This window comes from Sardina pilchardus, chromosome 12, assembly GCF_963854185.1.
Source record: "Sardina pilchardus chromosome 12, fSarPil1.1, whole genome shotgun sequence".
NCBI classification, from domain to species: domain Eukaryota; kingdom Metazoa; phylum Chordata; class Actinopteri; order Clupeiformes; family Clupeidae; genus Sardina; species Sardina pilchardus.
Genome location: NC_085005.1, coordinates 26,241,156 through 26,260,990, shown reverse-complemented (window position 1 = coordinate 26,260,990; position 19,835 = coordinate 26,241,156). Strand labels below are relative to the sequence as shown.

At 49.9% G+C, this 19,835-nt stretch overlaps 59 non-coding genes across 59 annotated transcripts; all 59 read right to left on the bottom strand.

The window, feature by feature from the left end:
• Nucleotides 1-278: 278 nt before the first annotated feature.
• trnat-agu (transfer RNA threonine (anticodon AGU)) lies at nucleotides 279-352 on the bottom strand. The gene has a single exon. It is a non-coding gene; the product is annotated as a tRNA-Thr (tRNA).
• Nucleotides 353-527: 175 nt separating this feature from the next.
• On the bottom strand, nucleotides 528-601 carry trnat-agu (transfer RNA threonine (anticodon AGU)). Its single transcript has one exon. It is a non-coding gene; the product is annotated as a tRNA-Thr (tRNA).
• A 162-nt stretch (nucleotides 602-763) lies between these two features.
• On the bottom strand, nucleotides 764-837 carry trnat-agu (transfer RNA threonine (anticodon AGU)). Its single transcript has one exon. It is a non-coding gene; the product is annotated as a tRNA-Thr (tRNA).
• A 305-nt stretch (nucleotides 838-1,142) lies between these two features.
• Nucleotides 1,143-1,216, bottom strand: trnat-agu (transfer RNA threonine (anticodon AGU)). Its single transcript has one exon. It is a non-coding gene; the product is annotated as a tRNA-Thr (tRNA).
• Nucleotides 1,217-1,383: 167 nt separating this feature from the next.
• trnat-agu (transfer RNA threonine (anticodon AGU)) lies at nucleotides 1,384-1,457 on the bottom strand. The gene has a single exon. It is a non-coding gene; the product is annotated as a tRNA-Thr (tRNA).
• Nucleotides 1,458-1,762: 305 nt separating this feature from the next.
• Nucleotides 1,763-1,836, bottom strand: trnat-agu (transfer RNA threonine (anticodon AGU)). The gene has a single exon. It is a non-coding gene; the product is annotated as a tRNA-Thr (tRNA).
• Nucleotides 1,837-2,011: 175 nt separating this feature from the next.
• trnat-agu (transfer RNA threonine (anticodon AGU)) lies at nucleotides 2,012-2,085 on the bottom strand. Its single transcript has one exon. It is a non-coding gene; the product is annotated as a tRNA-Thr (tRNA).
• A 305-nt stretch (nucleotides 2,086-2,390) lies between these two features.
• Nucleotides 2,391-2,464, bottom strand: trnat-agu (transfer RNA threonine (anticodon AGU)). Its single transcript has one exon. It is a non-coding gene; the product is annotated as a tRNA-Thr (tRNA).
• A 175-nt stretch (nucleotides 2,465-2,639) lies between these two features.
• On the bottom strand, nucleotides 2,640-2,713 carry trnat-agu (transfer RNA threonine (anticodon AGU)). The gene has a single exon. It is a non-coding gene; the product is annotated as a tRNA-Thr (tRNA).
• A 162-nt stretch (nucleotides 2,714-2,875) lies between these two features.
• trnat-agu (transfer RNA threonine (anticodon AGU)) lies at nucleotides 2,876-2,949 on the bottom strand. Its single transcript has one exon. It is a non-coding gene; the product is annotated as a tRNA-Thr (tRNA).
• Nucleotides 2,950-3,254: 305 nt separating this feature from the next.
• Nucleotides 3,255-3,328, bottom strand: trnat-agu (transfer RNA threonine (anticodon AGU)). Its single transcript has one exon. It is a non-coding gene; the product is annotated as a tRNA-Thr (tRNA).
• A 162-nt stretch (nucleotides 3,329-3,490) lies between these two features.
• On the bottom strand, nucleotides 3,491-3,564 carry trnat-agu (transfer RNA threonine (anticodon AGU)). The gene has a single exon. It is a non-coding gene; the product is annotated as a tRNA-Thr (tRNA).
• A 305-nt stretch (nucleotides 3,565-3,869) lies between these two features.
• Nucleotides 3,870-3,943, bottom strand: trnat-agu (transfer RNA threonine (anticodon AGU)). Its single transcript has one exon. It is a non-coding gene; the product is annotated as a tRNA-Thr (tRNA).
• Nucleotides 3,944-4,118: 175 nt separating this feature from the next.
• On the bottom strand, nucleotides 4,119-4,192 carry trnat-agu (transfer RNA threonine (anticodon AGU)). The gene has a single exon. It is a non-coding gene; the product is annotated as a tRNA-Thr (tRNA).
• A 305-nt stretch (nucleotides 4,193-4,497) lies between these two features.
• trnat-agu (transfer RNA threonine (anticodon AGU)) lies at nucleotides 4,498-4,571 on the bottom strand. The gene has a single exon. It is a non-coding gene; the product is annotated as a tRNA-Thr (tRNA).
• Nucleotides 4,572-4,733: 162 nt separating this feature from the next.
• Nucleotides 4,734-4,807, bottom strand: trnat-agu (transfer RNA threonine (anticodon AGU)). Its single transcript has one exon. It is a non-coding gene; the product is annotated as a tRNA-Thr (tRNA).
• A 305-nt stretch (nucleotides 4,808-5,112) lies between these two features.
• On the bottom strand, nucleotides 5,113-5,186 carry trnat-agu (transfer RNA threonine (anticodon AGU)). The gene has a single exon. It is a non-coding gene; the product is annotated as a tRNA-Thr (tRNA).
• Nucleotides 5,187-5,361: 175 nt separating this feature from the next.
• On the bottom strand, nucleotides 5,362-5,435 carry trnat-agu (transfer RNA threonine (anticodon AGU)). Its single transcript has one exon. It is a non-coding gene; the product is annotated as a tRNA-Thr (tRNA).
• A 305-nt stretch (nucleotides 5,436-5,740) lies between these two features.
• On the bottom strand, nucleotides 5,741-5,814 carry trnat-agu (transfer RNA threonine (anticodon AGU)). The gene has a single exon. It is a non-coding gene; the product is annotated as a tRNA-Thr (tRNA).
• A 175-nt stretch (nucleotides 5,815-5,989) lies between these two features.
• trnat-agu (transfer RNA threonine (anticodon AGU)) lies at nucleotides 5,990-6,063 on the bottom strand. Its single transcript has one exon. It is a non-coding gene; the product is annotated as a tRNA-Thr (tRNA).
• A 162-nt stretch (nucleotides 6,064-6,225) lies between these two features.
• Nucleotides 6,226-6,299, bottom strand: trnat-agu (transfer RNA threonine (anticodon AGU)). The gene has a single exon. It is a non-coding gene; the product is annotated as a tRNA-Thr (tRNA).
• Nucleotides 6,300-6,604: 305 nt separating this feature from the next.
• Nucleotides 6,605-6,678, bottom strand: trnat-agu (transfer RNA threonine (anticodon AGU)). Its single transcript has one exon. It is a non-coding gene; the product is annotated as a tRNA-Thr (tRNA).
• A 162-nt stretch (nucleotides 6,679-6,840) lies between these two features.
• trnat-agu (transfer RNA threonine (anticodon AGU)) lies at nucleotides 6,841-6,914 on the bottom strand. Its single transcript has one exon. It is a non-coding gene; the product is annotated as a tRNA-Thr (tRNA).
• A 305-nt stretch (nucleotides 6,915-7,219) lies between these two features.
• trnat-agu (transfer RNA threonine (anticodon AGU)) lies at nucleotides 7,220-7,293 on the bottom strand. The gene has a single exon. It is a non-coding gene; the product is annotated as a tRNA-Thr (tRNA).
• A 167-nt stretch (nucleotides 7,294-7,460) lies between these two features.
• On the bottom strand, nucleotides 7,461-7,534 carry trnat-agu (transfer RNA threonine (anticodon AGU)). The gene has a single exon. It is a non-coding gene; the product is annotated as a tRNA-Thr (tRNA).
• Nucleotides 7,535-7,839: 305 nt separating this feature from the next.
• trnat-agu (transfer RNA threonine (anticodon AGU)) lies at nucleotides 7,840-7,913 on the bottom strand. Its single transcript has one exon. It is a non-coding gene; the product is annotated as a tRNA-Thr (tRNA).
• A 302-nt stretch (nucleotides 7,914-8,215) lies between these two features.
• On the bottom strand, nucleotides 8,216-8,292 carry trnat-agu (transfer RNA threonine (anticodon AGU)). Its single transcript has one exon. It is a non-coding gene; the product is annotated as a tRNA-Thr (tRNA).
• Nucleotides 8,293-8,459: 167 nt separating this feature from the next.
• On the bottom strand, nucleotides 8,460-8,533 carry trnat-agu (transfer RNA threonine (anticodon AGU)). The gene has a single exon. It is a non-coding gene; the product is annotated as a tRNA-Thr (tRNA).
• Nucleotides 8,534-10,439: 1,906 nt separating this feature from the next.
• On the bottom strand, nucleotides 10,440-10,513 carry trnat-agu (transfer RNA threonine (anticodon AGU)). The gene has a single exon. It is a non-coding gene; the product is annotated as a tRNA-Thr (tRNA).
• Nucleotides 10,514-10,818: 305 nt separating this feature from the next.
• trnat-agu (transfer RNA threonine (anticodon AGU)) lies at nucleotides 10,819-10,892 on the bottom strand. Its single transcript has one exon. It is a non-coding gene; the product is annotated as a tRNA-Thr (tRNA).
• Nucleotides 10,893-11,067: 175 nt separating this feature from the next.
• trnat-agu (transfer RNA threonine (anticodon AGU)) lies at nucleotides 11,068-11,141 on the bottom strand. The gene has a single exon. It is a non-coding gene; the product is annotated as a tRNA-Thr (tRNA).
• A 305-nt stretch (nucleotides 11,142-11,446) lies between these two features.
• trnat-agu (transfer RNA threonine (anticodon AGU)) lies at nucleotides 11,447-11,520 on the bottom strand. Its single transcript has one exon. It is a non-coding gene; the product is annotated as a tRNA-Thr (tRNA).
• A 167-nt stretch (nucleotides 11,521-11,687) lies between these two features.
• On the bottom strand, nucleotides 11,688-11,761 carry trnat-agu (transfer RNA threonine (anticodon AGU)). Its single transcript has one exon. It is a non-coding gene; the product is annotated as a tRNA-Thr (tRNA).
• Nucleotides 11,762-11,936: 175 nt separating this feature from the next.
• Nucleotides 11,937-12,010, bottom strand: trnat-agu (transfer RNA threonine (anticodon AGU)). Its single transcript has one exon. It is a non-coding gene; the product is annotated as a tRNA-Thr (tRNA).
• A 541-nt stretch (nucleotides 12,011-12,551) lies between these two features.
• Nucleotides 12,552-12,625, bottom strand: trnat-agu (transfer RNA threonine (anticodon AGU)). The gene has a single exon. It is a non-coding gene; the product is annotated as a tRNA-Thr (tRNA).
• A 167-nt stretch (nucleotides 12,626-12,792) lies between these two features.
• On the bottom strand, nucleotides 12,793-12,866 carry trnat-agu (transfer RNA threonine (anticodon AGU)). Its single transcript has one exon. It is a non-coding gene; the product is annotated as a tRNA-Thr (tRNA).
• Nucleotides 12,867-13,171: 305 nt separating this feature from the next.
• Nucleotides 13,172-13,245, bottom strand: trnat-agu (transfer RNA threonine (anticodon AGU)). The gene has a single exon. It is a non-coding gene; the product is annotated as a tRNA-Thr (tRNA).
• A 175-nt stretch (nucleotides 13,246-13,420) lies between these two features.
• Nucleotides 13,421-13,494, bottom strand: trnat-agu (transfer RNA threonine (anticodon AGU)). The gene has a single exon. It is a non-coding gene; the product is annotated as a tRNA-Thr (tRNA).
• A 167-nt stretch (nucleotides 13,495-13,661) lies between these two features.
• Nucleotides 13,662-13,735, bottom strand: trnat-agu (transfer RNA threonine (anticodon AGU)). The gene has a single exon. It is a non-coding gene; the product is annotated as a tRNA-Thr (tRNA).
• Nucleotides 13,736-14,040: 305 nt separating this feature from the next.
• Nucleotides 14,041-14,114, bottom strand: trnat-agu (transfer RNA threonine (anticodon AGU)). The gene has a single exon. It is a non-coding gene; the product is annotated as a tRNA-Thr (tRNA).
• Nucleotides 14,115-14,281: 167 nt separating this feature from the next.
• trnat-agu (transfer RNA threonine (anticodon AGU)) lies at nucleotides 14,282-14,355 on the bottom strand. Its single transcript has one exon. It is a non-coding gene; the product is annotated as a tRNA-Thr (tRNA).
• A 305-nt stretch (nucleotides 14,356-14,660) lies between these two features.
• trnat-agu (transfer RNA threonine (anticodon AGU)) lies at nucleotides 14,661-14,734 on the bottom strand. The gene has a single exon. It is a non-coding gene; the product is annotated as a tRNA-Thr (tRNA).
• Nucleotides 14,735-14,901: 167 nt separating this feature from the next.
• On the bottom strand, nucleotides 14,902-14,975 carry trnat-agu (transfer RNA threonine (anticodon AGU)). Its single transcript has one exon. It is a non-coding gene; the product is annotated as a tRNA-Thr (tRNA).
• A 162-nt stretch (nucleotides 14,976-15,137) lies between these two features.
• On the bottom strand, nucleotides 15,138-15,211 carry trnat-agu (transfer RNA threonine (anticodon AGU)). The gene has a single exon. It is a non-coding gene; the product is annotated as a tRNA-Thr (tRNA).
• A 305-nt stretch (nucleotides 15,212-15,516) lies between these two features.
• trnat-agu (transfer RNA threonine (anticodon AGU)) lies at nucleotides 15,517-15,590 on the bottom strand. The gene has a single exon. It is a non-coding gene; the product is annotated as a tRNA-Thr (tRNA).
• A 175-nt stretch (nucleotides 15,591-15,765) lies between these two features.
• Nucleotides 15,766-15,839, bottom strand: trnat-agu (transfer RNA threonine (anticodon AGU)). Its single transcript has one exon. It is a non-coding gene; the product is annotated as a tRNA-Thr (tRNA).
• Nucleotides 15,840-16,144: 305 nt separating this feature from the next.
• Nucleotides 16,145-16,218, bottom strand: trnat-agu (transfer RNA threonine (anticodon AGU)). The gene has a single exon. It is a non-coding gene; the product is annotated as a tRNA-Thr (tRNA).
• Nucleotides 16,219-16,393: 175 nt separating this feature from the next.
• On the bottom strand, nucleotides 16,394-16,467 carry trnat-agu (transfer RNA threonine (anticodon AGU)). Its single transcript has one exon. It is a non-coding gene; the product is annotated as a tRNA-Thr (tRNA).
• Nucleotides 16,468-16,629: 162 nt separating this feature from the next.
• trnat-agu (transfer RNA threonine (anticodon AGU)) lies at nucleotides 16,630-16,703 on the bottom strand. The gene has a single exon. It is a non-coding gene; the product is annotated as a tRNA-Thr (tRNA).
• A 305-nt stretch (nucleotides 16,704-17,008) lies between these two features.
• On the bottom strand, nucleotides 17,009-17,082 carry trnat-agu (transfer RNA threonine (anticodon AGU)). Its single transcript has one exon. It is a non-coding gene; the product is annotated as a tRNA-Thr (tRNA).
• Nucleotides 17,083-17,244: 162 nt separating this feature from the next.
• trnat-agu (transfer RNA threonine (anticodon AGU)) lies at nucleotides 17,245-17,318 on the bottom strand. Its single transcript has one exon. It is a non-coding gene; the product is annotated as a tRNA-Thr (tRNA).
• A 305-nt stretch (nucleotides 17,319-17,623) lies between these two features.
• On the bottom strand, nucleotides 17,624-17,697 carry trnat-agu (transfer RNA threonine (anticodon AGU)). Its single transcript has one exon. It is a non-coding gene; the product is annotated as a tRNA-Thr (tRNA).
• Nucleotides 17,698-17,872: 175 nt separating this feature from the next.
• On the bottom strand, nucleotides 17,873-17,946 carry trnat-agu (transfer RNA threonine (anticodon AGU)). Its single transcript has one exon. It is a non-coding gene; the product is annotated as a tRNA-Thr (tRNA).
• A 305-nt stretch (nucleotides 17,947-18,251) lies between these two features.
• trnat-agu (transfer RNA threonine (anticodon AGU)) lies at nucleotides 18,252-18,325 on the bottom strand. Its single transcript has one exon. It is a non-coding gene; the product is annotated as a tRNA-Thr (tRNA).
• A 162-nt stretch (nucleotides 18,326-18,487) lies between these two features.
• trnat-agu (transfer RNA threonine (anticodon AGU)) lies at nucleotides 18,488-18,561 on the bottom strand. Its single transcript has one exon. It is a non-coding gene; the product is annotated as a tRNA-Thr (tRNA).
• A 305-nt stretch (nucleotides 18,562-18,866) lies between these two features.
• trnat-agu (transfer RNA threonine (anticodon AGU)) lies at nucleotides 18,867-18,940 on the bottom strand. The gene has a single exon. It is a non-coding gene; the product is annotated as a tRNA-Thr (tRNA).
• A 175-nt stretch (nucleotides 18,941-19,115) lies between these two features.
• trnat-agu (transfer RNA threonine (anticodon AGU)) lies at nucleotides 19,116-19,189 on the bottom strand. The gene has a single exon. It is a non-coding gene; the product is annotated as a tRNA-Thr (tRNA).
• Nucleotides 19,190-19,494: 305 nt separating this feature from the next.
• Nucleotides 19,495-19,568, bottom strand: trnat-agu (transfer RNA threonine (anticodon AGU)). The gene has a single exon. It is a non-coding gene; the product is annotated as a tRNA-Thr (tRNA).
• A 175-nt stretch (nucleotides 19,569-19,743) lies between these two features.
• On the bottom strand, nucleotides 19,744-19,817 carry trnat-agu (transfer RNA threonine (anticodon AGU)). The gene has a single exon. It is a non-coding gene; the product is annotated as a tRNA-Thr (tRNA).
• Nucleotides 19,818-19,835: the final 18 nt, after the last annotated feature.

The following is a 19,835-nucleotide window of genomic DNA, read 5'->3' as shown; positions in this document are numbered from 1 at the left end:
CTGAGCCCGGAGAAAGGTGTTGGCATGTCCAAGTGTCAGATTCACAAGCAAGCAAGGCTACCTCATACACTGAGTTTTGAGTCGGTGTGTCAGAACGCCCGTGTGTTGTCAAAGTATGTCGGCGCCGAGATAAGAGAGCCTGGCGGCAAACAGCGGCACGCAAGGCTGTGAGACTGTTTTGCGCACATTTTCCCCCGTGGTATGACGCAGCTTTCAAGAAGCAAGAGGACGCGTCTGACGTCATCCTCTTGTTCGGATGGTCCAACTTGTCCAATAGAAGGCACTGCTGAGATTCGAACTCAGGATCTCCTGTTTACTAGACAGGCGCTTTAACCAACTAAGCCACAGCGCCACAGGGCCACAGGCACTGCCGCGAGAGTAAGATTACTGAGCCCGAAGACCATGAAAAGTCATAGAATGTGCAAGTGGCAGATTTAAAAGCTATGCCACCTCATACACGTGGTACGAATCAAGAGGCTACTTTTGACGTCACCCTCTTTTTCAGATGGTCCAACTTGTCCAATAGAAGGCACTGCTGAGATTCGAACTCAGGATCTCCTGTTTACTAGACAGGCGCTTTAACCAACTAAGCCACAGCGCCACAGGCACTTCCCGGAGAGTAAGATTACTGAGCCCGAAGACCATGAAAAGTCATAGAATGTGCAAGTGGCAGATTTAAAAGCTATGCCACCTCATACACGTGGTACGAAGCAAGAGGCTTGACGTCACCCTCTTTTTCAGATGGTCCAACTTGTCCAATAGAAGGCACTGCTGAGATTCGAACTCAGGATCTCCTGTTTACTTGACAGGCGCTTTAACCAACTAAGCCACAGCGCCACAGGCACTTCCCGGAGAGTAAGAATGCTGAGCCCGGAGAAAGGTGTTGGCATGTCCAAGTGTCAGATTCACAAGCAAGCAAGGCTACCTCATACACTGAGTTTTGAGTCGGTGTGTCAGAACGCCCGTGTGTTGTCAAAGTATGTCGGCGCCGAGATAAGAGAGCCTGGCGGCCAACAGCGGCACGCAAGGCTGTGAGACTGTTTTGCGCACATCTTCCCCCGTGGTATGACGCAGCTTTCAAAAAGCAAGAGGACGCGTCTGACGTCATCCTCTTGTTCGGATGGTCCAACTTGTCCAATAGAAGGCACTGCTGAGATTTGAACTCAGGATCTCCTGTTTACTAGACAGGCGCTTTAACCAACTAAGCCACAGCGCCACAGGCACTGCCGTGAGAGTAAGATTACTGAGCCCGAAGACCATGAAAAGTCATAGAATGTGCAAGTGGCAGATTTAAAAGCTATGCCACCTCATACACGTGGTACGAAGCAAGAGGCTACTTTTGACGTCACCCTCTTTTTCAGACGGTCCAACTTGTCCAATAGAAGGCACTGCTGAGATTCGAACTCAGGATCTCCTGTTTACTAGACAGGCGCTTTAACCAACTAAGCCACAGCGCCACAGGCACTTCCCGGAGAGTAAGAATCCTGAGCCCGGAGAAAGGTGTTGGCATGTCCAAGTGTCAGATTCACAAGCAAGCAAGGCTACCTCATACACTGAGTTTTGAGTCGGTGTGTCAGAACGCCCGTGTGTTGTCAAAGTATGTCGGCGCCGAGATAAGAGAGCCTGGCGGCCAACAGCGGCACGCAAGGCTGTGAGACTGTTTTGCGCACATTTTCCCCCGTGGTATGACGCAGCTTTCAAGAAGCAAGAGGACGCGTCTGACGTCATCCTCTTGTTCGGATGGTCCAACTTGTCCAATAGAAGGCACTGCTGAGAGTCGAACTCAGGATCTCCTGTTTACTAGACAGGCGCTTTAACCAACTAAGCCACAGCGCCACAGGGCCACAGGCACTGCCGTGAGAGTAAGATTACTGAGCCCGAAGACCATGAAAAGACATAGAATGTGCAAGTGGCAGATTTAAAAGCTATGCCACCTCATACACGTGGTACGAAGCAAGAGGCTACTTTTGACGTCACCCTCTTTTTCAGATGGTCCAACTTGTCCAATAGAAGGCACTGCTGAGATTTGAACTCAGGATCTCCTGTTTACTAGACAGGCGCTTTAACCAACTAAGCCACAGCGCCACAGGCACTTCCCGGAGAGCAAGAATGCTGAGCCCGGAGAAAGGTGTTGGCATGTCCAAGTGTCAGATTCACAAGCAAGCAAGGCTACCTCATACACTGAGTTTTGAGTCGGTGTGTCAGAACGCCCGTGTGTTGTCAAAGTATGTCGGCGCCGAGATAAGAGAGCCTGGCGGCAAACAGCGGCACGCAAGGCTGTGAGACTGTTTTGCGCACATTTTCCCCCGTGGTATGACGCAGCTTTCAAGAAGCAAGAGGACGCGTCTGACGTCATCCTCTTGTTCGGATGGTCCAACTTGTCCAATAGAAGGCACTGCTGAGATTCGAACTCAGGGTCTCCTGTTTACTAGACAGGCGCTTTAACCAACTAAGCCACAGCGCCACAGGGCCACAGGCACTGCCGCGAGAGTAAGATTACTGAGCCCGAAGACCATGAAAAGTCATAGAATGTGCAAGTGGCAGATTTAAAAGCTATGCCACCTCATACACGTGGTACGAATCAAGAGGCTACTTTTGACGTCACCCTCTTTTTCAGATGGTCCAACTTGTCCAATAGAAGGCACTGCTGAGATTCGAACTCAGGATCTCCTGTTTACTAGACAGGCGCTTTAACCAACTAAGCCACAGCGCCACAGGCACTTCCCGGAGAGTAAGATTACTGAGCCCGAAGACCATGAAAAGTCATAGACTGTGCAAGTGGCAGATTTAAAAGCTATGCCACCTCATACACGTGGTACGAAGCAAGAGGCTTGACGTCACCCTCTTTTTCAGATGGTCCAACTTGTCCAATAGAAGGCACTGCTGAGATTCGAACTCAGGATCTCCTGTTTACTAGACAGGCACTTTAACCAACTAAGCCACAGCGGCACAGGCACTTCCCGGAGAGTAAGAATGCTGAGCCCGGAGAAAGGTGTTGGCATGTCCAAGTGTCAGATTCACAAGCAAGCAAGGCTACCTCATACACTGAGTTTTGAGTCGGTGTGTCAGAACGCCCGTGTGTTGTCAAAGTATGTCGGCGCCGAGATAAGAGAGCCTGGCGGCAAACAGCGGCACGCAAGGCTGTGAGACTGTTTTGCGCACATTTTCCCCCGTGGTATGACGCAGCTTTCAAGAAGCAAGAGGACGCGTCTGACGTCATCCTCTTGTTCGGATGGTCCAACTTGTCCAATAGAAGGCACTGCTGAGATTCGAACTCAGGATCTCCTGTTTACTAGACAGGCAGTTTAACCAACTAAGCCACAGCGCCACAGGCACTGCCGTGAGAGTAAGATTACTGAGCCCGAAGACCATGAAAAGTCAGAGAATGTGCAAGTGGCAGATTTAAAAGCTATGCCACCTCATACACGTGGTACGAAGCAAGAGGCTTGACGTCACCCTCTTTTTCAGATGGTCCAACTTGTCCAATAGAAGGCACTGTTGAGATTCGAACTCAGGATGTCCTGTTTACTAGACAGGCGCTTTAACCAACTAAGCCACAGCGCCACAGGCACTTCCCGGAGAGTAAGAATGCTGAGCCCGGAGAAAGGTGTTGGCATGTCCAAGTGTCAGATTCACAAGCAAGCAAGGCTACCTCATACACTGAGTTTTGAGTCGGTGTGTCAGAACGCCCGTGTGTTGTCAAAGTATGTCGGCGCCGAGATAAGAGAGCCTGGCGGCCAACAGCGGCACGCAAGGCTGTGAGACTGTTTTGCGCACATTTTCCCCCGTGGTATGACGCAGCTTTCAAGAAGCAAGAGGACGCGTCTGACGTCATCCTCTTGTTCGGATGGTCCAACTTGTCCAATAGAAGGCACTGCTGAGAGTCGAACTCAGGATCTCCTGTTTACTAGACAGGCGCTTTAACCAACTAAGCCACAGCGCCACAGGGCCACAGGCACTGCCGTGAGAGTAAGATTACTGAGCCCGAAGACCATGAAAAGACATAGAATGTGCAAGTGGCAGATTTAAAAGCTATGCCACCTCATACACGTGGTACGAAGCAAGAGGCTACTTTTGACGTCACCCTCTTTTTCAGATGGTCCAACTTGTCCAATAGAAGGCACTGCTGAGATTTGAACTCAGGATCTCCTGTTTACTAGACAGGCGCTTTAACCAACTAAGCCACAGCGCCACAGGCACTTCCCGGAGAGCAAGAATGCTGAGCCCGGAGAAAGGTGTTGGCATGTCCAAGTGTCAGATTCACAAGCAAGCAAGGCTACCTCATACACTGAGTTTTGAGTCGGTGTGTCAGAACGCCCGTGTGTTGTCAAAGTATGTCGGCGCCGAGATAAGAGAGCCTGGCGGCAAACAGCGGCACGCAAGGCTGTGAGACTGTTTTGCGCACATTTTCCCCCGTGGTATGACGCAGCTTTCAAGAAGCAAGAGGACGCGTCTGACGTCATCCTCTTGTTCGGATGGTCCAACTTGTCCAATAGAAGGCACTGCTGAGATTCGAACTCAGGATCTCCTGTTTACTAGACAGGCAGTTTAACCAACTAAGCCACAGCGCCACAGGCACTGCCGTGAGAGTAAGATTACTGAGCCCGAAGACCATGAAAAGTCAGAGAATGTGCAAGTGGCAGATTTAAAAGCTATGCCACCTCATACACGTGGTACGAAGCAAGAGGCTTGACGTCACCCTCTTTTTCAGATGGTCCAACTTGTCCAATAGAAGGCACTGTTGAGATTCGAACTCAGGATGTCCTGTTTACTAGACAGGCGCTTTAACCAACTAAGCCACAGCGCCACAGGCACTTCCCGGAGAGTAAGAATGCTGAGCCCGGAGAAAGGTGTTGGCATGTCCAAGTGTCAGATTCACAAGCAAGCAAGGCTACCTCATACACTGAGTTTTGAGTCGGTGTGTCAGAACGCCCGTGTGTTGTCAAAGTATGTCGGCGCCGAGATAAGAGAGCCTGGCGGCCAACAGCGGCACGCAAGGCTGTGAGACTGTTTTGCGCACATTTTCCCCCGTGGTATGACGCAGCTTTCAAGAAGCAAGAGGACGCGTCTGACGTCATCCTCTTGTTCGGATGGTCCAACTTGTCCAATAGAAGGCACTGCTGAGAGTCGAACTCAGGATCTCCTGTTTACTAGACAGGCGCTTTAACCAACTAAGCCACAGCGCCACAGGGCCACAGGCACTGCCGTGAGAGTAAGATTACTGAGCCCGAAGACCATGAAAAGACATAGAATGTGCAAGTGGCAGATTTAAAAGCTATGCCACCTCATACACGTGGTACGAAGCAAGAGGCTACTTTTGACGTCACCCTCTTTTTCAGATGGTCCAACTTGTCCAATAGAAGGCACTGCTGAGATTTGAACTCAGGATCTCCTGTTTACTAGACAGGCGCTTTAACCAACTAAGCCACAGCGCCACAGGCACTTCCCGGAGAGCAAGAATGCTGAGCCCGGAGAAAGGTGTTGGCATGTCCAAGTGTCAGATTCACAAGCAAGCAAGGCTACCTCATACACTGAGTTTTGAGTCGGTGTGTCAGAACGCCCGTGTGTTGTCAAAGTATGTCGGCGCCGAGATAAGAGAGCCTGGCGGCAAACAGCGGCACGCAAGGCTGTGAGACTGTTTTGCGCACATTTTCCCCCGTGGTATGACGCAGCTTTCAAGAAGCAAGAGGACGCGTCTGACGTCATCCTCTTGTTCGGATGGTCCAACTTGTCCAATAGAAGGCACTGCTGAGATTCGAACTCAGGATCTCCTGTTTACTAGACAGGCGCTTTAACCAACTAAGCCACAGCGCCACAGGGCCACAGGCACTGCCGCGAGAGTAAGATTACTGAGCCCGAAGACCATGAAAAGTCATAGAATGTGCAAGTGGCAGATTTAAAAGCTATGCCACCTCATACACGTGGTACGAATCAAGAGGCTACTTTTGACGTCACCCTCTTTTTCAGATGGTCCAACTTGTCCAATAGAAGGCACTGCTGAGATTCGAACTCAGGATCTCCTGTTTACTAGACAGGCGCTTTAACCAACTAAGCCACAGCGCCACAGGCACTTCCCGGAGAGTAAGATTACTGAGCCCGAAGACCATGAAAAGTCATAGACTGTGCAAGTGGCAGATTTAAAAGCTATGCCACCTCATACACGTGGTACGAAGCAAGAGGCTTGACGTCACCCTCTTTTTCAGATGGTCCAACTTGTCCAATAGAAGGCACTGCTGAGATTCGAACTCAGGATCTCCTGTTTACTAGACAGGCGCTTTAACCAACTAAGCCACAGCGGCACAGGCACTTCCCGGAGAGTAAGAATGCTGAGCCCGGAGAAAGGTGTTGGCATGTCCAAGTGTCAGATTCACAAGCAAGCAAGGCTACCTCATACACTGAGTTTTGAGTCGGTGTGTCAGAACGCCCGTGTGTTGTCAAAGTATGTCGGCGCCGAGATAAGAGAGCCTGGCGGCAAACAGCGGCACGCAAGGCTGTGAGACTGTTTTGCGCACATTTTCCCCCGTGGTATGACGCAGCTTTCAAGAAGCAAGAGGACGCGTCTGACGTCATCCTCTTGTTCGGATGGTCCAACTTGTCCAATAGAAGGCACTGCTGAGATTCGAACTCAGGATCTCCTGTTTACTAGACAGGCAGTTTAACCAACTAAGCCACAGCGCCACAGGCACTGCCGTGAGAGTAAGATTACTGAGCCCGAAGACCATGAAAAGTCAGAGAATGTGCAAGTGGCAGATTTAAAAGCTATGCCACCTCATACACGTGGTACGAAGCAAGAGGCTTGACGTCACCCTCTTTTTCAGATGGTCCAACTTGTCCAATAGAAGGCACTGTTGAGATTCGAACTCAGGATGTCCTGTTTACTAGACAGGCGCTTTAACCAACTAAGCCACAGCGCCACAGGCACTTCCCGGAGAGTAAGAATGCTGAGCCCGGAGAAAGGTGTTAGCATGTCCAAGTGTCAGATTCACAAGCAAGCAAGGCTACCTCATACACTGAGTTTTGAGTCGGTGTGTCAGAACGCCCGTGTGTTGTCAAAGTATGTCGGCGCCGAGATAAGAGAGCCTGGCGGCCAACAGCGGCACGCAAGGCTGTGAGACTTTTTTGCGCACATTTTCCCCCGTGGTATGACGCAGCTTTCAAGAAGCAAGAGGACGCGTCTGACGTCATCCTCTTGTTCGGATGGTCCAACTTGTCCAATAGAAGGCACTGCTGAGAGTCGAACTCAGGATCTCCTGTTTACTAGACAGGCGCTTTAACCAACTAAGCCACAGCGCCACAGGCACTGCCGTGAGAGTAAGATTACTGAGCCCGAAGACCATGAAAAGTCATAGAATGTGCAAGTGGCAGATTTAAAAGCTATGCCACCTCATACACGTGGTACGAAGCAAGAGGCTACTTTTGACGTCACCCTCTTTTTCAGATGGTCCAACTTGTCCAATAGAAGGCACTGCTGAGATTCGAACTCAGGATCGCCTGTTTACTAGACAGGCGCTTTAACCAACTAAGCCACAGCGCCACAGGCACTTCCCGGAGAGTAAGAATGCTGAGCCCGGAGAAAGGTGTTAGCATGTCCAAGTGTCAGATTCACAAGCAAGCAAGGCTACCTCATACACTGAGTTTTGAGTCGGTGTGTCAGAACGCCCGTGTGTTGTCAAAGTATGTCGGCGCCGAGATAAGAGAGCCTGGCGGCCAACAGCGGCACGCAAGGCTGTGAGACTGTTTTGCGCACATTTTCCCCCGTGGTATGACGCAGCTTTCAAGAAGCAAGAGGACGCGTCTGACGTCATCCTCTTGTTCGGATGGTCCAACTTGTCCAATAGAAGGCACTGCTGAGATTCGAACTCAGGATCTCCTGTTTACTAGACAGGCGCTTTAACCAACTAAGCCACAGCGCCACAGGCACTTCCCGGAGAGTAAGAATGCTGAGCCCGGAGAAAGGTGTTGGCATGTCCAAGTGTCAGATTCACAAGCAAGCAAGGCTACCTCAAACACTGAGTTTTGAGTCGGTGTGTCAGAACGCCCGTGTGTTGTCAAAGTATGTCGGTGCCGAGATAAGAGAGCCTGGCGGCCAACAGCGGCACGCAAGGCTGTGAGACTGTTTTGCGCACATTTTCCCCCGTGGTATGACGCAGCTTTCAAGAAGCAAGAGGACGCGTCTGACGTCATCCTCTTGTTCGGATGGTCCAACTTGTCCAATAGAACGCACTGCTGAGATTTGAACTCAGGATCTCCTGTTTACTAGACAGGCGCTTTAACCAACTAAGCCACAGCGCCACAGGCACTGCTGTGAGAGTAAGATTACTGAGCCCGAAGACCATGAAAAGTCATAGAATGTGCAAGTGGCAGATTTAAAAGCTATGCCACCTCATACACGTGGTACGAAGCAAGAGGCTACTTTTGACGTCACCCTCTTTTTCAGACGGTCCAACTTGTCCAATAGAAGGCACTGCTGAGATTCGAACTCAGGATCTCCTGTTTACTAGACAGGCGCTTTAACCAACTAAGCCACAGCGCCACAGGCACTTCCCGGAGAGTAAGAATGCTGAGCCCGGAGAAAGGTGTTAGCATGTCCAAGTGTCAGATTCACAAGCAAGCAAGGCTACCTCAAACACTGAGTTTTGAGTCGGTGTGTCAGAACGCCCGTGTGTTGTCAAAGTATGTCGGCGCCGAGATAAGAGAGCCTGGCGGCCAACAGCGGCACGCAAGGCTGTGGGTGCGTTCCATGTAACGATTTATATGGCTTCCTTCCTCCCTCGATCCTCGTTCACCGGAAATCGCTCACAGTCGAGGGCACGAGGACATCTCATTCATGTAATTGCAACCAGAGGAGGCAAGACCGAGGACAGAGGAGGGAGGTGGCAATCCCGATACGAGAGGAAACATAAGACCATCCCACGCGGAAGTGTTATTTCGGAGATGGGCGTTCTGTGGCTACGCATGGATGACGTATCCTGTATAACGTTTAAAGGAGTCATAGAACGCATTTTTTGACCATTACAAATTGATCTTTGAGCCTAAATAATGTCATATGTAAATTTGTGGGGCTGAAAACGCCCCAGGAGCACTGCTAGATCGCCTAATACAAGGTCATAAATAAGCCTTGCAATGAAACAGTTTGTTTTTCCCGCCCACTCAGCAAGTTCATGAATATTCAAATGAGATGCGCGCTGATTGGTCTATTGGCCGATATGTCCTGAAAGTTGATTGGCTCAATCCACCGGTCTGAAGCTAGAGCAAAGTGAAACTACGTTTACTGCTGGTAAATAAAGCCAAAGTCTTTGATAAAGCTATCAACAATGGATTTAAATAAGGAATACAGCCGTACATGTATAAACCGAGTCAGAAGAAGGTTCTGACGAAGATGAAGTGCAGCAGATTCCCCAACAGAATGAATGTGTTAGATTGGTAAGTTTTATCAGTACATTTCTTAGTATAGTAACTCTCCAAAGTTAGCTGTAATAACGCTAGCATTACAACGTCTCTGCCATAGACCACATATCTAGATACTAGCATCGTAAGAGCAGTTTAACAAGAATTATTAATCGAAGGTATGCAAATGAGAGGGGGTGTATCTAAAGGGGGATGGGCGCCTATTACGTGTTATCTGAGCTCTGTTCAGATTGGAGCATTTCAACACGGCTGTTTCTATTTCCCAATTTGCATACGAAAGCAGGCGGGGGACGCGGTAAAGTCTTTGGTGTTGTCCTTTGGACACTGCTCGCAGCCTAAATTCAACAGGAACAAGGTGAATGTGGTTTTGAATTCTAGGACTCCTTTAAAAATATAGAAATATAGAAATGTTGTCTGTTATTTATGGCGTGTGAAGTTGATGCTAAAAGCTATAGTGGGATTATGTTAGGGGCTCATGAAGAAACATAAATGTAGCCTAACGAACAATAAGTTCATTATTTGAACGTCCTTATCAACATTTGCCATTGAAACATTTTGTGTATCTGCACAAAAAAGCATCATGTCGGACCTAGTGATTTTAAATTATGCGTTATGTGTTGAGTTCAAAACACAATGTTGTAAATGTCCTTTTTTATCAGCAGAAGAGCTGACCAGTTGCATGCACACAGATGTCGGCGCGTCTTTTGGATCCGCCCTATTACACTGACGTTGCACGTGCTAAATGGTGTGTAAGCAGTCGAGGACGTCTCATTTGCGCAGTTCATCAAGCTTCGTTCCTCCATCCTCCGCTCATTCCTTCGTCGTTTCCTTCGCAAAATTCATTAGTAGGAGGGGCTATGACCGGGGCGAGGATCAAGGGAGGAAGGAAGCCATATAAATCGTTACATGGAAGGCACCCTATGAGACTGTTTTGCGCACATTTTCCCCCGTGGTATGAAGCAGCTTTCAAGAAGCAAGAGGACGCGTCTGACGTCATCCTCTTGTTCGGATGGTCCAACTTGTCCAATAGAAGGCACTGCTGAGATTCGAACTCAGGATCTCCTGTTTACTAGACAGGCGCTTTAACCAACTAAGCCACAGCGCCACAGGCACTTCCCGGAGTGTAAGAATGCTGAGGCCGGAGAAAGGTGTTGGCATGTCCAAGTGTCAGATTCACAAGCAAGCAAGGCTACCTCATACACTGAGTTTTGAGTCGGTGTGTCAGAACGCCCGTGTGTTGTCAAAGTATGTCGGCGCCGAGATAAGAGAGCCTGGCGGCCAACAGCGGCACGCAAGGCTGTGAGACTGTTTTGCGCACATTTTCCCCCGTGGTATGACGCAGCTTTCAAGAAGCAAGAGGACGCGTCTGACGTCATCCTCTTGTTCGGATGGTCCAACTTGTCCAATAGAAGGCACTGCAGAGATTCGAACTCAGGATCTCCTGTTTACTAGACAGGCGCTTTAACCAACTAAGCCACAGCGCCACAGGGCCACAGGCACTGCCGTGAGAGTAAGATTACAGAGCCCGAAGACCATGAAAAGTCATAGAATGTGCAAGTGGAAGATTTAAAAGCTATGCCACCTCATACACGTGGTACGAATCAAGAGGCTACTTTTGACGTCACCCTGTTTTTCAGATGGTCCAACTTGTCCAATAGAAGGCACTGCTGAGATTCGAACTCAGGATCTCCTGTTTACTAGACAGGCGCTTTAACCAACTAAGCCACAGCGCCACAGGCACTTCCCGGAGAGTAAGAATGCTGAGCCCGGAGAAAGGTGTTAGCATGTCCAAGTGTCAGATTCACAAGCAAGCAAGGCTACCTCATACACTGAGTTTTGAGTCGGTGTGTCAGAACGCCCGTGTGTTGTCAAAGTATGTCGGCGCCGAGATAAGAGAGCCTGGCGGCCAAGAGCGGCACGCAAGGCTGTGAGACTGTTTTGCGCACATTTTCCCCCGTGGTATGACGCAGCTTTCAAGAAGCAAGAGGACGCGTCTGACGTCATCCTCCTGTTCGGATGGTCCAACTTGTCCAATAGAAGGCACTGCTGACATTCGAACTCAGGATCTCCTGTTTACTAGACAGGCGCTTTAACCAACTAAGCCACAGCGCCACAGGTACTGCCGTGAGAGTAAGATTACTGAGCCCGAAGACCATGAAAAGTCATAGAATGTGCAAGTGGCAGATTTAAAAGCTATGCCACCTCATACACGTGGTACGAATCAAGAGGCTACTTTTGACGTCACCCTCTTTTTCAGATGGTCCAACTTGTCCAATAGAAGGCACTGCTGAGATTCGAACTCAGGATCTCCTGTTTACTAGACAGGCGCTTTAACCAACTAAGCCACAGCGCCACAGGGCCACAGGCACTGCCGTGAGAGTAAGATTACTGAGCCCGAAGACCATGAAAAGTCATAGAATGTGCAAGTGGCAGATTTAAAAGCTATGCCACCTCATACACGTGGTACGAATCAAGAGGCTACTTTTGACGTCACCCTCTTTTTCAGATGGTCCAACTTGTCCAATAGAAGGCACTGCTGAGATTCGAACTCAGGATCTCCTGTTTACTAGACAGGCGCTTTAACCAACTAAGCCACAGCGCCACAGGCACTTCCCGGAGAGTAAGATTACTGAGCCCGAAGACCATGAAAAGTCATAGAATGTGCAAGTGGCAGATTTAAAAGCTATGCCACCTCATACACGTGGTACGAAGCAAGAGGCTTGACGTCACCCTCTTTTTCAGATGGTCCAACTTGTCCAATAGAAGGCACTGCTGAGATTCGAACTCAGGATCTCCTGTTTACTTGACAGGCGCTTTAACCAACTAAGTCACAGCGCCACAGGCACTTCCCGGAGAGTAAGAATGCTGAGCCCGGAGAAAGGTGTTGGCATGTCCAAGTGTCAGATTCACAAGCAAGCAAGGCTACCTCATACACTGAGTTTTGAGTCGGTGTGTCAGAACGCCCGTGTGTTGTCAAAGTATGTCGGCGCCGAGATAAGAGAGCCTGGCGGCCAACAGCGGCACGCAAGGCTGTGAGACTGTTTTGCGCACATCTTCCCCCGTGGTATGACGCAGCTTTCAAAAAGCAAGAGGACGCGTCTGACGTCATCCTCTTGTTCGGATGGTCCAACTTGTCCAATAGAAGGCACTGCTGAGATTCGAACTCAGGATCTCCTGTTTACTAGACAGGCGCTTTAACCAACTAAGCCACAGCGCCACAGGCACTGCCGTGAGAGTAAGATTACTGAGCCCGAAGACCATGAAAAGTCATAGAATGTGCAAGTGGCAGATTTAAAAGCTATGCCACCTCATACACGTGGTACGAAGCAAGAGGCTACTTTTGACGTCACCCTCTTTTTCAGACGGTCCAACTTGTCCAATAGAAGGCACTGCTGAGATTCGAACTCAGGATCTCCTGTTTACTAGACAGGCGCTTTAACCAACTAAGCCACAGCGCCACAGGCACTTCCCGGAGAGTAAGAATGCTGACCCCGGAGAAAGGTGTTGGCATGTCCAAGTGTCAGATTCACAAGCAAGCAAGGCTACCTCATACACTGAGTTTTGAGTCGGTGTGTCAGAACGCCCGTGTGTTGTCAAAGTATGTCGGCGCCGAGATAAGAGAGCCTGGCGGCCAACAGCGGCACGCAAGGCTGTGAGACTGTTTTGCGCACATTTTCCCCCGTGGTATGACGCAGCTTTCAAGAAGCAAGAGGACGCGTCTGACGTCATCCTCTTGTTCGGATGGTCCAACTTGTCCAATAGAAGGCACTGCAGAGATTCGAACTCAGGATCTCCTGTTTACTAGACAGGCGCTTTAACCAACTAAGCCACAGCGCCACAGGGCCACAGGCACTGCCGTGAGAGTAAGATTACAGAGCCCGAAGACCATGAAAAGTCATAGAATGTGCAAGTGGAAGATTTAAAAGCTATGCCACCTCATACAGGTGGTACGAATCAAGAGGCTACTTTTGACGTCACCCTGTTTTTCAGATGGTCCAACTTGTCCAATAGAAGGCACTGCTGAGATTCGAACTCAGGATCTCCTGTTTACTAGACAGGCGCTTTAACCAACTAAGCCACAGCGCCACAGGCACTGCCGTGAGAGTAAGATTACTGAGCCCGAAGACCATGAAAAGTCATAGAATGTGCAAGTGGCAGATTTAAAAGCTATGCCACCTCATACAGGTGGTACGAATCAAGAGGCTACTTTTGACGTCACCCTGTTTTTCAGATGGTCCAACTTGTCCAATAGAAGGCACTGCTGAGATTCGAACTCAGGATCTCCTGTTTACTAGACAGGCGCTTTAACCAACTAAGCCACAGCGCCACAGGCACTTCCCGGAGAGTAAGAATGCTGAGCCCGGAGAAAGGTGTTAGCATGTCCAAGTGTCAGATTCACAAGCAAGCAAGGCTACCTCATACACTGAGTTTTGAGTCGGTGTGTCAGAACGCCCGTGTGTTGTCAAAGTATGTCGGCGCCGAGATAAGAGAGCCTGGCGGCCAACAGCGGCACGCAAGGCTGTGAGACTGTTTTGCGCACATTTTCCCCCGTGGTATGACGCAGCTTTCAAGAAGCAAGAGGACGCGTCTGACGTCATCCTCTTGTTCTGATGGTCCAACTTGTCCAATAGAAGGCACTGCTGAGATTCGAACTCAGGATCTCCTGTTTACTAGACAGGCGCTTTAACCAACTAAGCCACAGCGCCACAGGTACTGCCGTGAGAGTAAGATTACTGAGCCTGAAGACCATGAAAAGTCATAGAATGTGCAAGTGGCAGATTTAAAAGCTATGCCACCTCATACACGTGGTACGAATCAAGAGGCTACTTTTGACGTCACCCTCTTTTTCCGATGGTCCAACTTGTCCAATAGAAGGCACTGCTGAGATTCGAACTCAGGATCTCCTGTTTACTAGACAGGCGCTTTAACCAACTAAGCCACAGCGCCACAGGCACTTCCCGGAGAGTAAGAATGCTGAGCCCGGAGAAAGGTGTTAGCATGTCCAAGTGTCAGATTCACAAGCAAGCAAGGCTACCTCATACACTGAGTTTTGAGTCGGTGTGTCAGAACGCCCGTGTGTTGTCAAAGTATGTCGGCGCCGAGATAAGAGAGCCTGGCGGCCAACAGCGGCACGCAAGGCTGTGAGACTGTTTTGCGCACATTTTCCCCCGTGGTATGACGCAGCTTTCAAGAAGCAAGAGGACGCGTCTGACGTCATCCTCTTGTTCTGATGGTCCAACTTGTCCAATAGAAGGCACTGCTGAGATTCGAACTCAGGATCTCCTGTTTACTAGACAGGCGCTTTAACCAACTAAGCCACAGCGCCACAGGTACTGCCGTGAGAGTAAGATTACTGAGCCTGAAGACCATGAAAAGTCATAGAATGTGCAAGTGGCAGATTTAAAAGCTATGCCACCTCATACACGTGGTACGAATCAAGAGGCTACTTTTGACGTCACCCTCTTTTTCCGATGGTCCAACTTGTCCAATAGAAGGCACTGCTGAGATTCGAACTCAGGATCTCCTGTTTACTAGACAGGCGCTTTAACCAACTAAGCCACAGCGCCACAGGTACTGCCGTGAGAGTAAGATTACTGAGCCTGAAGACCATGAAAAGTCATAGAATGTGCAAGTGGCAGATTTAAAAGCTATGCCACCTCATACACGTGGTACGAAGCAAGAGGCTTGACGTCACCCTCTTTTTCAGACGGTCCAACTTGTCCAATAGAAGGCACTGCTGAGATTCGAACTCAGGATCTCCTGTTTACTAGACAGGCGCTTTAACCAACTAAGCCACAGCGCCACAGGCACTTCCCGGAGAGTAAGAATGCTGAGCCCGGAGAAAGGTGTTGGCATGTCCAAGTGTCAGATTCACAAGCAAGCAAGGCTACCTCATACACTGAGTTTTGAGTCGGTGTGTCAGAACGCCCGTGTGTTGTCAAAGTATGTCGGCGCCGAGATAAGAGAGCCTGGCGGCCAACAGCGGCACGCAAGGCTGTGAGACTGTTTTGCGCACATTTTCCCCCGTGGTATGACGCAGCTTTCAAGAAGCAAGAGGACGCGTCTGACGTCATCCTCTTGTTCGGATGGTCCAACTTGTCCAATAGAAGGCACTGCTGAGAGTCGAACTCAGGATCTCCTGTTTACTAGACAGGCGCTTTAACCAACTAAGCCACAGCGCCACAGGGCCACAGGCACTGCCGTGAGAGTAAGATTACTGAGCCCGAAGACCATGAAAAGACATAGAATGTGCAAGTGGCAGATTTAAAAGCTATGCCACCTCATACACGTGGTACGAAGCAAGAGGCTACTTTTGACGTCACCCTCTTTTTCAGATGGTCCAACTTGTCCAATAGAAGGCACTGCTGAGATTTGAACTCAGGATCTCCTGTTTACTAGACAGGCGCTTTAACCAACTAAGCCACAGCGCCACAGGCACTTCCCGGAGAGCAAGAATGCTGAGCCCGGAGAAAGGTGTTGGCATGTCCAAGTGTCAGATTCACAAGCAAGCAAGGCTACCTCATACACTGAGTTTTGAGTCGGTGTGTCAGAACGCCCGTGTGTTGTCAAAGTATGTCGGCGCCGAGATAAGAGAGCCTGGCGGCAAACAGCGGCACGCAAGGCTGTGAGACTGTTTTGCGCACATTTTCCCCCGTGGTATGACGCAGCTTTCAAGAAGCAAGAGGACGCGTCTGACGTCATCCTCTTGTTCGGATGGTCCAACTTGTCCAATAGAAGGCACTGCTGAGATTCGAACTCAGGATCTCCTGTTTACTAGACAGGCGCTTTAACCAACTAAGCCACAGCGCCACAGGGCCACAGGCACTGCCGCGAGAGTAAGATTACTGAGCCCGAAGACCATGAAAAGTCATAGAATGTGCAAGTGGCAGATTTAAAAGCTATGCCACCTCATACACGTGGTACGAATCAAGAGGCTACTTTCGACGTCACCCTCTTTTTCAGATGGTCCAACTTGTCCAATAGAAGGCACTGCTGAGATTCGAACTCAGGATCTCCTGTTTACTAGACAGGCGCTTTAACCAACTAAGCCACAGCGCCACAGGCACTTCCCGGAGAGTAAGATTACTGAGCCCGAAGACCATGAAAAGTCATAGACTGTGCAAGTGGCAGATTTAAAAGCTATGCCACCTCATACACGTGGTACGAAGCAAGAGGCTTGACGTCACCCTCTTTTTCAGATGGTCCAACTTGTCCAATAGAAGGCACTGCTGAGATTCGAACTCAGGATCTCCTGTTTACTAGACAGGCACTTTAACCAACTAAGCCACAGCGGCACAGGCACTTCCCGGAGAGTAAGAATGCTGAGCCCGGAGAAAGGTGTTGGCATGTCCAAGTGTCAGATTCACAAGCAAGCAAGGCTACCTCATACACTGAGTTTTGAGTCGGTGTGTCAGAACGCCCGTGTGTTGTCAAAGTATGTCGGCGCCGAGATAAGAGAGCCTGGCGGCAAACAGCGGCACGCAAGGCTGTGAGACTGTTTTGCGCACATTTTCCCCCGTGGTATGACGCAGCTTTCAAGAAGCAAGAGGACGCGTCTGACGTCATCCTCTTGTTCGGATGGTCCAACTTGTCCAATAGAAGGCACTGCTGAGATTCGAACTCAGGATCTCCTGTTTACTAGACAGGCAGTTTAACCAACTAAGCCACAGCGCCACAGGCACTGCCGTGAGAGTAAGATTACTGAGCCCGAAGACCATGAAAAGTCAGAGAATGTGCAAGTGGCAGATTTAAAAGCTATGCCACCTCATACACGTGGTACGAAGCAAGAGGCTTGACGTCACCCTCTTTTTCAGATGGTCCAACTTGTCCAATAGAAGGCACTGTTGAGATTCGAACTCAGGATGTCCTGTTTACTAGACAGGCGCTTTAACCAACTAAGCCACAGCGCCACAGGCACTTCCCGGAGAGTAAGAATGCTGAGCCCGGAGAAAGGTGTTGGCATGTCCAAGTGTCAGATTCACAAGCAAGCAAGGCTACCTCATACACTGAGTTTTGAGTCGGTGTGTCAGAACGCCCGTGTGTTGTCAAAGTATGTCGGCGCCGAGATAAGAGAGCCTGGCGGCCAACAGCGGCACGCAAGGCTGTGAGACTGTTTTGCGCACATTTTCCCCCGTGGTATGACGCAGCTTTCAAGAAGCAAGAGGACGCGTCTGACGTCATCCTCTTGTTCGGATGGTCCAACTTGTCCAATAGAAGGCACTGCTGAGAGTCGAACTCAGGATCTCCTGTTTACTAGACAGGCGCTTTAACCAACTAAGCCACAGCGCCACAGGGCCACAGGCACTGCCGTGAGAGTAAGATTACTGAGCCCGAAGACCATGAAAAGACATAGAATGTGCAAGTGGCAGATTTAAAAGCTATGCCACCTCATACACGTGGTACGAAGCAAGAGGCTACTTTTGACGTCACCCTCTTTTTCAGATGGTCCAACTTGTCCAATAGAAGGCACTGCTGAGATTTGAACTCAGGATCTCCTGTTTACTAGACAGGCGCTTTAACCAACTAAGCCACAGCGCCACAGGCACTTCCCGGAGAGCAAGAATGCTGAGCCCGGAGAAAGGTGTTGGCATGTCCAAGTGTCAGATTCACAAGCAAGCAAGGCTACCTCATACACTGAGTTTTGAGTCGGTGTGTCAGAACGCCCGTGTGTTGTCAAAGTATGTCGGCGCCGAGATAAGAGAGCCTGGCGGCAAACAGCGGCACGCAAGGCTGTGAGACTGTTTTGCGCACATTTTCCCCCGTGGTATGACGCAGCTTTCAAGAAGCAAGAGGACGCGTCTGACGTCATCCTCTTGTTCGGATGGTCCAACTTGTCCAATAGAAGGCACTGCTGAGATTCGAACTCAGGATCTCCTGTTTACTAGACAGGCAGTTTAACCAACTAAGCCACAGCGCCACAGGCACTGCCGTGAGAGTAAGATTACTGAGCCCGAAGACCATGAAAAGTCAGAGAATGTGCAAGTGGCAGATTTAAAAGCTATGCCACCTCATACACGTGGTACGAAGCAAGAGGCTTGACGTCACCCTCTTTTTCAGATGGTCCAACTTGTCCAATAGAAGGCACTGTTGAGATTCGAACTCAGGATGTCCTGTTTACTAGACAGGCGCTTTAACCAACTAAGCCACAGCGCCACAGGCACTTCCCGGAGAGTAAGAATGCTGAGCCCGGAGAAAGGTGTTGGCATGTCCAAGTGTCAGATTCACAAGCAAGCAAGGCTACCTCATACACTGAGTTTTGAGTCGGTGTGTCAGAACGCCCGTGTGTTGTCAAAGTATGTCGGCGCCGAGATAAGAGAGCCTGGCGGCCAACAGCGGCACGCAAGGCTGTGAGACTGTTTTGCGCACATTTTCCCCCGTGGTATGACGCAGCTTTCAAGAAGCAAGAGGACGCGTCTGACGTCATCCTCTTGTTCGGATGGTCCAACTTGTCCAATAGAAGGCACTGCTGAGAGTCGAACTCAGGATCTCCTGTTTACTAGACAGGCGCTTTAACCAACTAAGCCACAGCGCCACAGGGCCACAGGCACTGCCGTGAGAGTAAGATTACTGAGCCCGAAGACCATGAAAAGACATAGAATGTGCAAGTGGCAGATTTAAAAGCTATGCCACCTCATACACGTGGTACGAAGCAAGAGGCTACTTTTGACGTCACCCTCTTTTTCAGATGGTCCAACTTGTCCAATAGAAGGCACTGCTGAGATTTGAACTCAGGATCTCCTGTTTACTAGACAGGCGCTTTAACCAACTAAGCCACAGCGCCACAGGCACTTCCCGGAGAGCAAGAATGCTGAGCCCGGAGAAAGGTGTTGGCATGTCCAAGTGTCAGATTCACAAGCAAGCAAGGCTACCTCATACACTGAGTTTTGAGTCGGTGTGTCAGAACGCCCGTGTGTTGTCAAAGTATGTCGGCGCCGAGATAAGAGAGCCTGGCGGCAAACAGCGGCACGCAAGGCTGTGAGACTGTTTTGCGCACATTTTCCCCCGTGGTATGACGCAGCTTTCAAGAAGCAAGAGGACGCGTCTGACGTCATCCTCTTGTTCGGATGGTCCAACTTGTCCAATAGAAGGCACTGCTGAGATTCGAACTCAGGATCTCCTGTTTACTAGACAGGCGCTTTAACCAACTAAGCCACAGCGCCACAGGGCCACAGGCACTGCCGCGAGAGTAAGATTACTGAGCCCGAAGACCATGAAAAGTCATAGAATGTGCAAGTGGCAGATTTAAAAGCTATGCCACCTCATACACGTGGTACGAATCAAGAGGCTACTTTTGACGTCACCCTCTTTTTCAGATGGTCCAACTTGTCCAATAGAAGGCACTGCTGAGATTCGAACTCAGGATCTCCTGTTTACTAGACAGGCGCTTTAACCAACTAAGCCACAGCGCCACAGGCACTTCCCGGAGA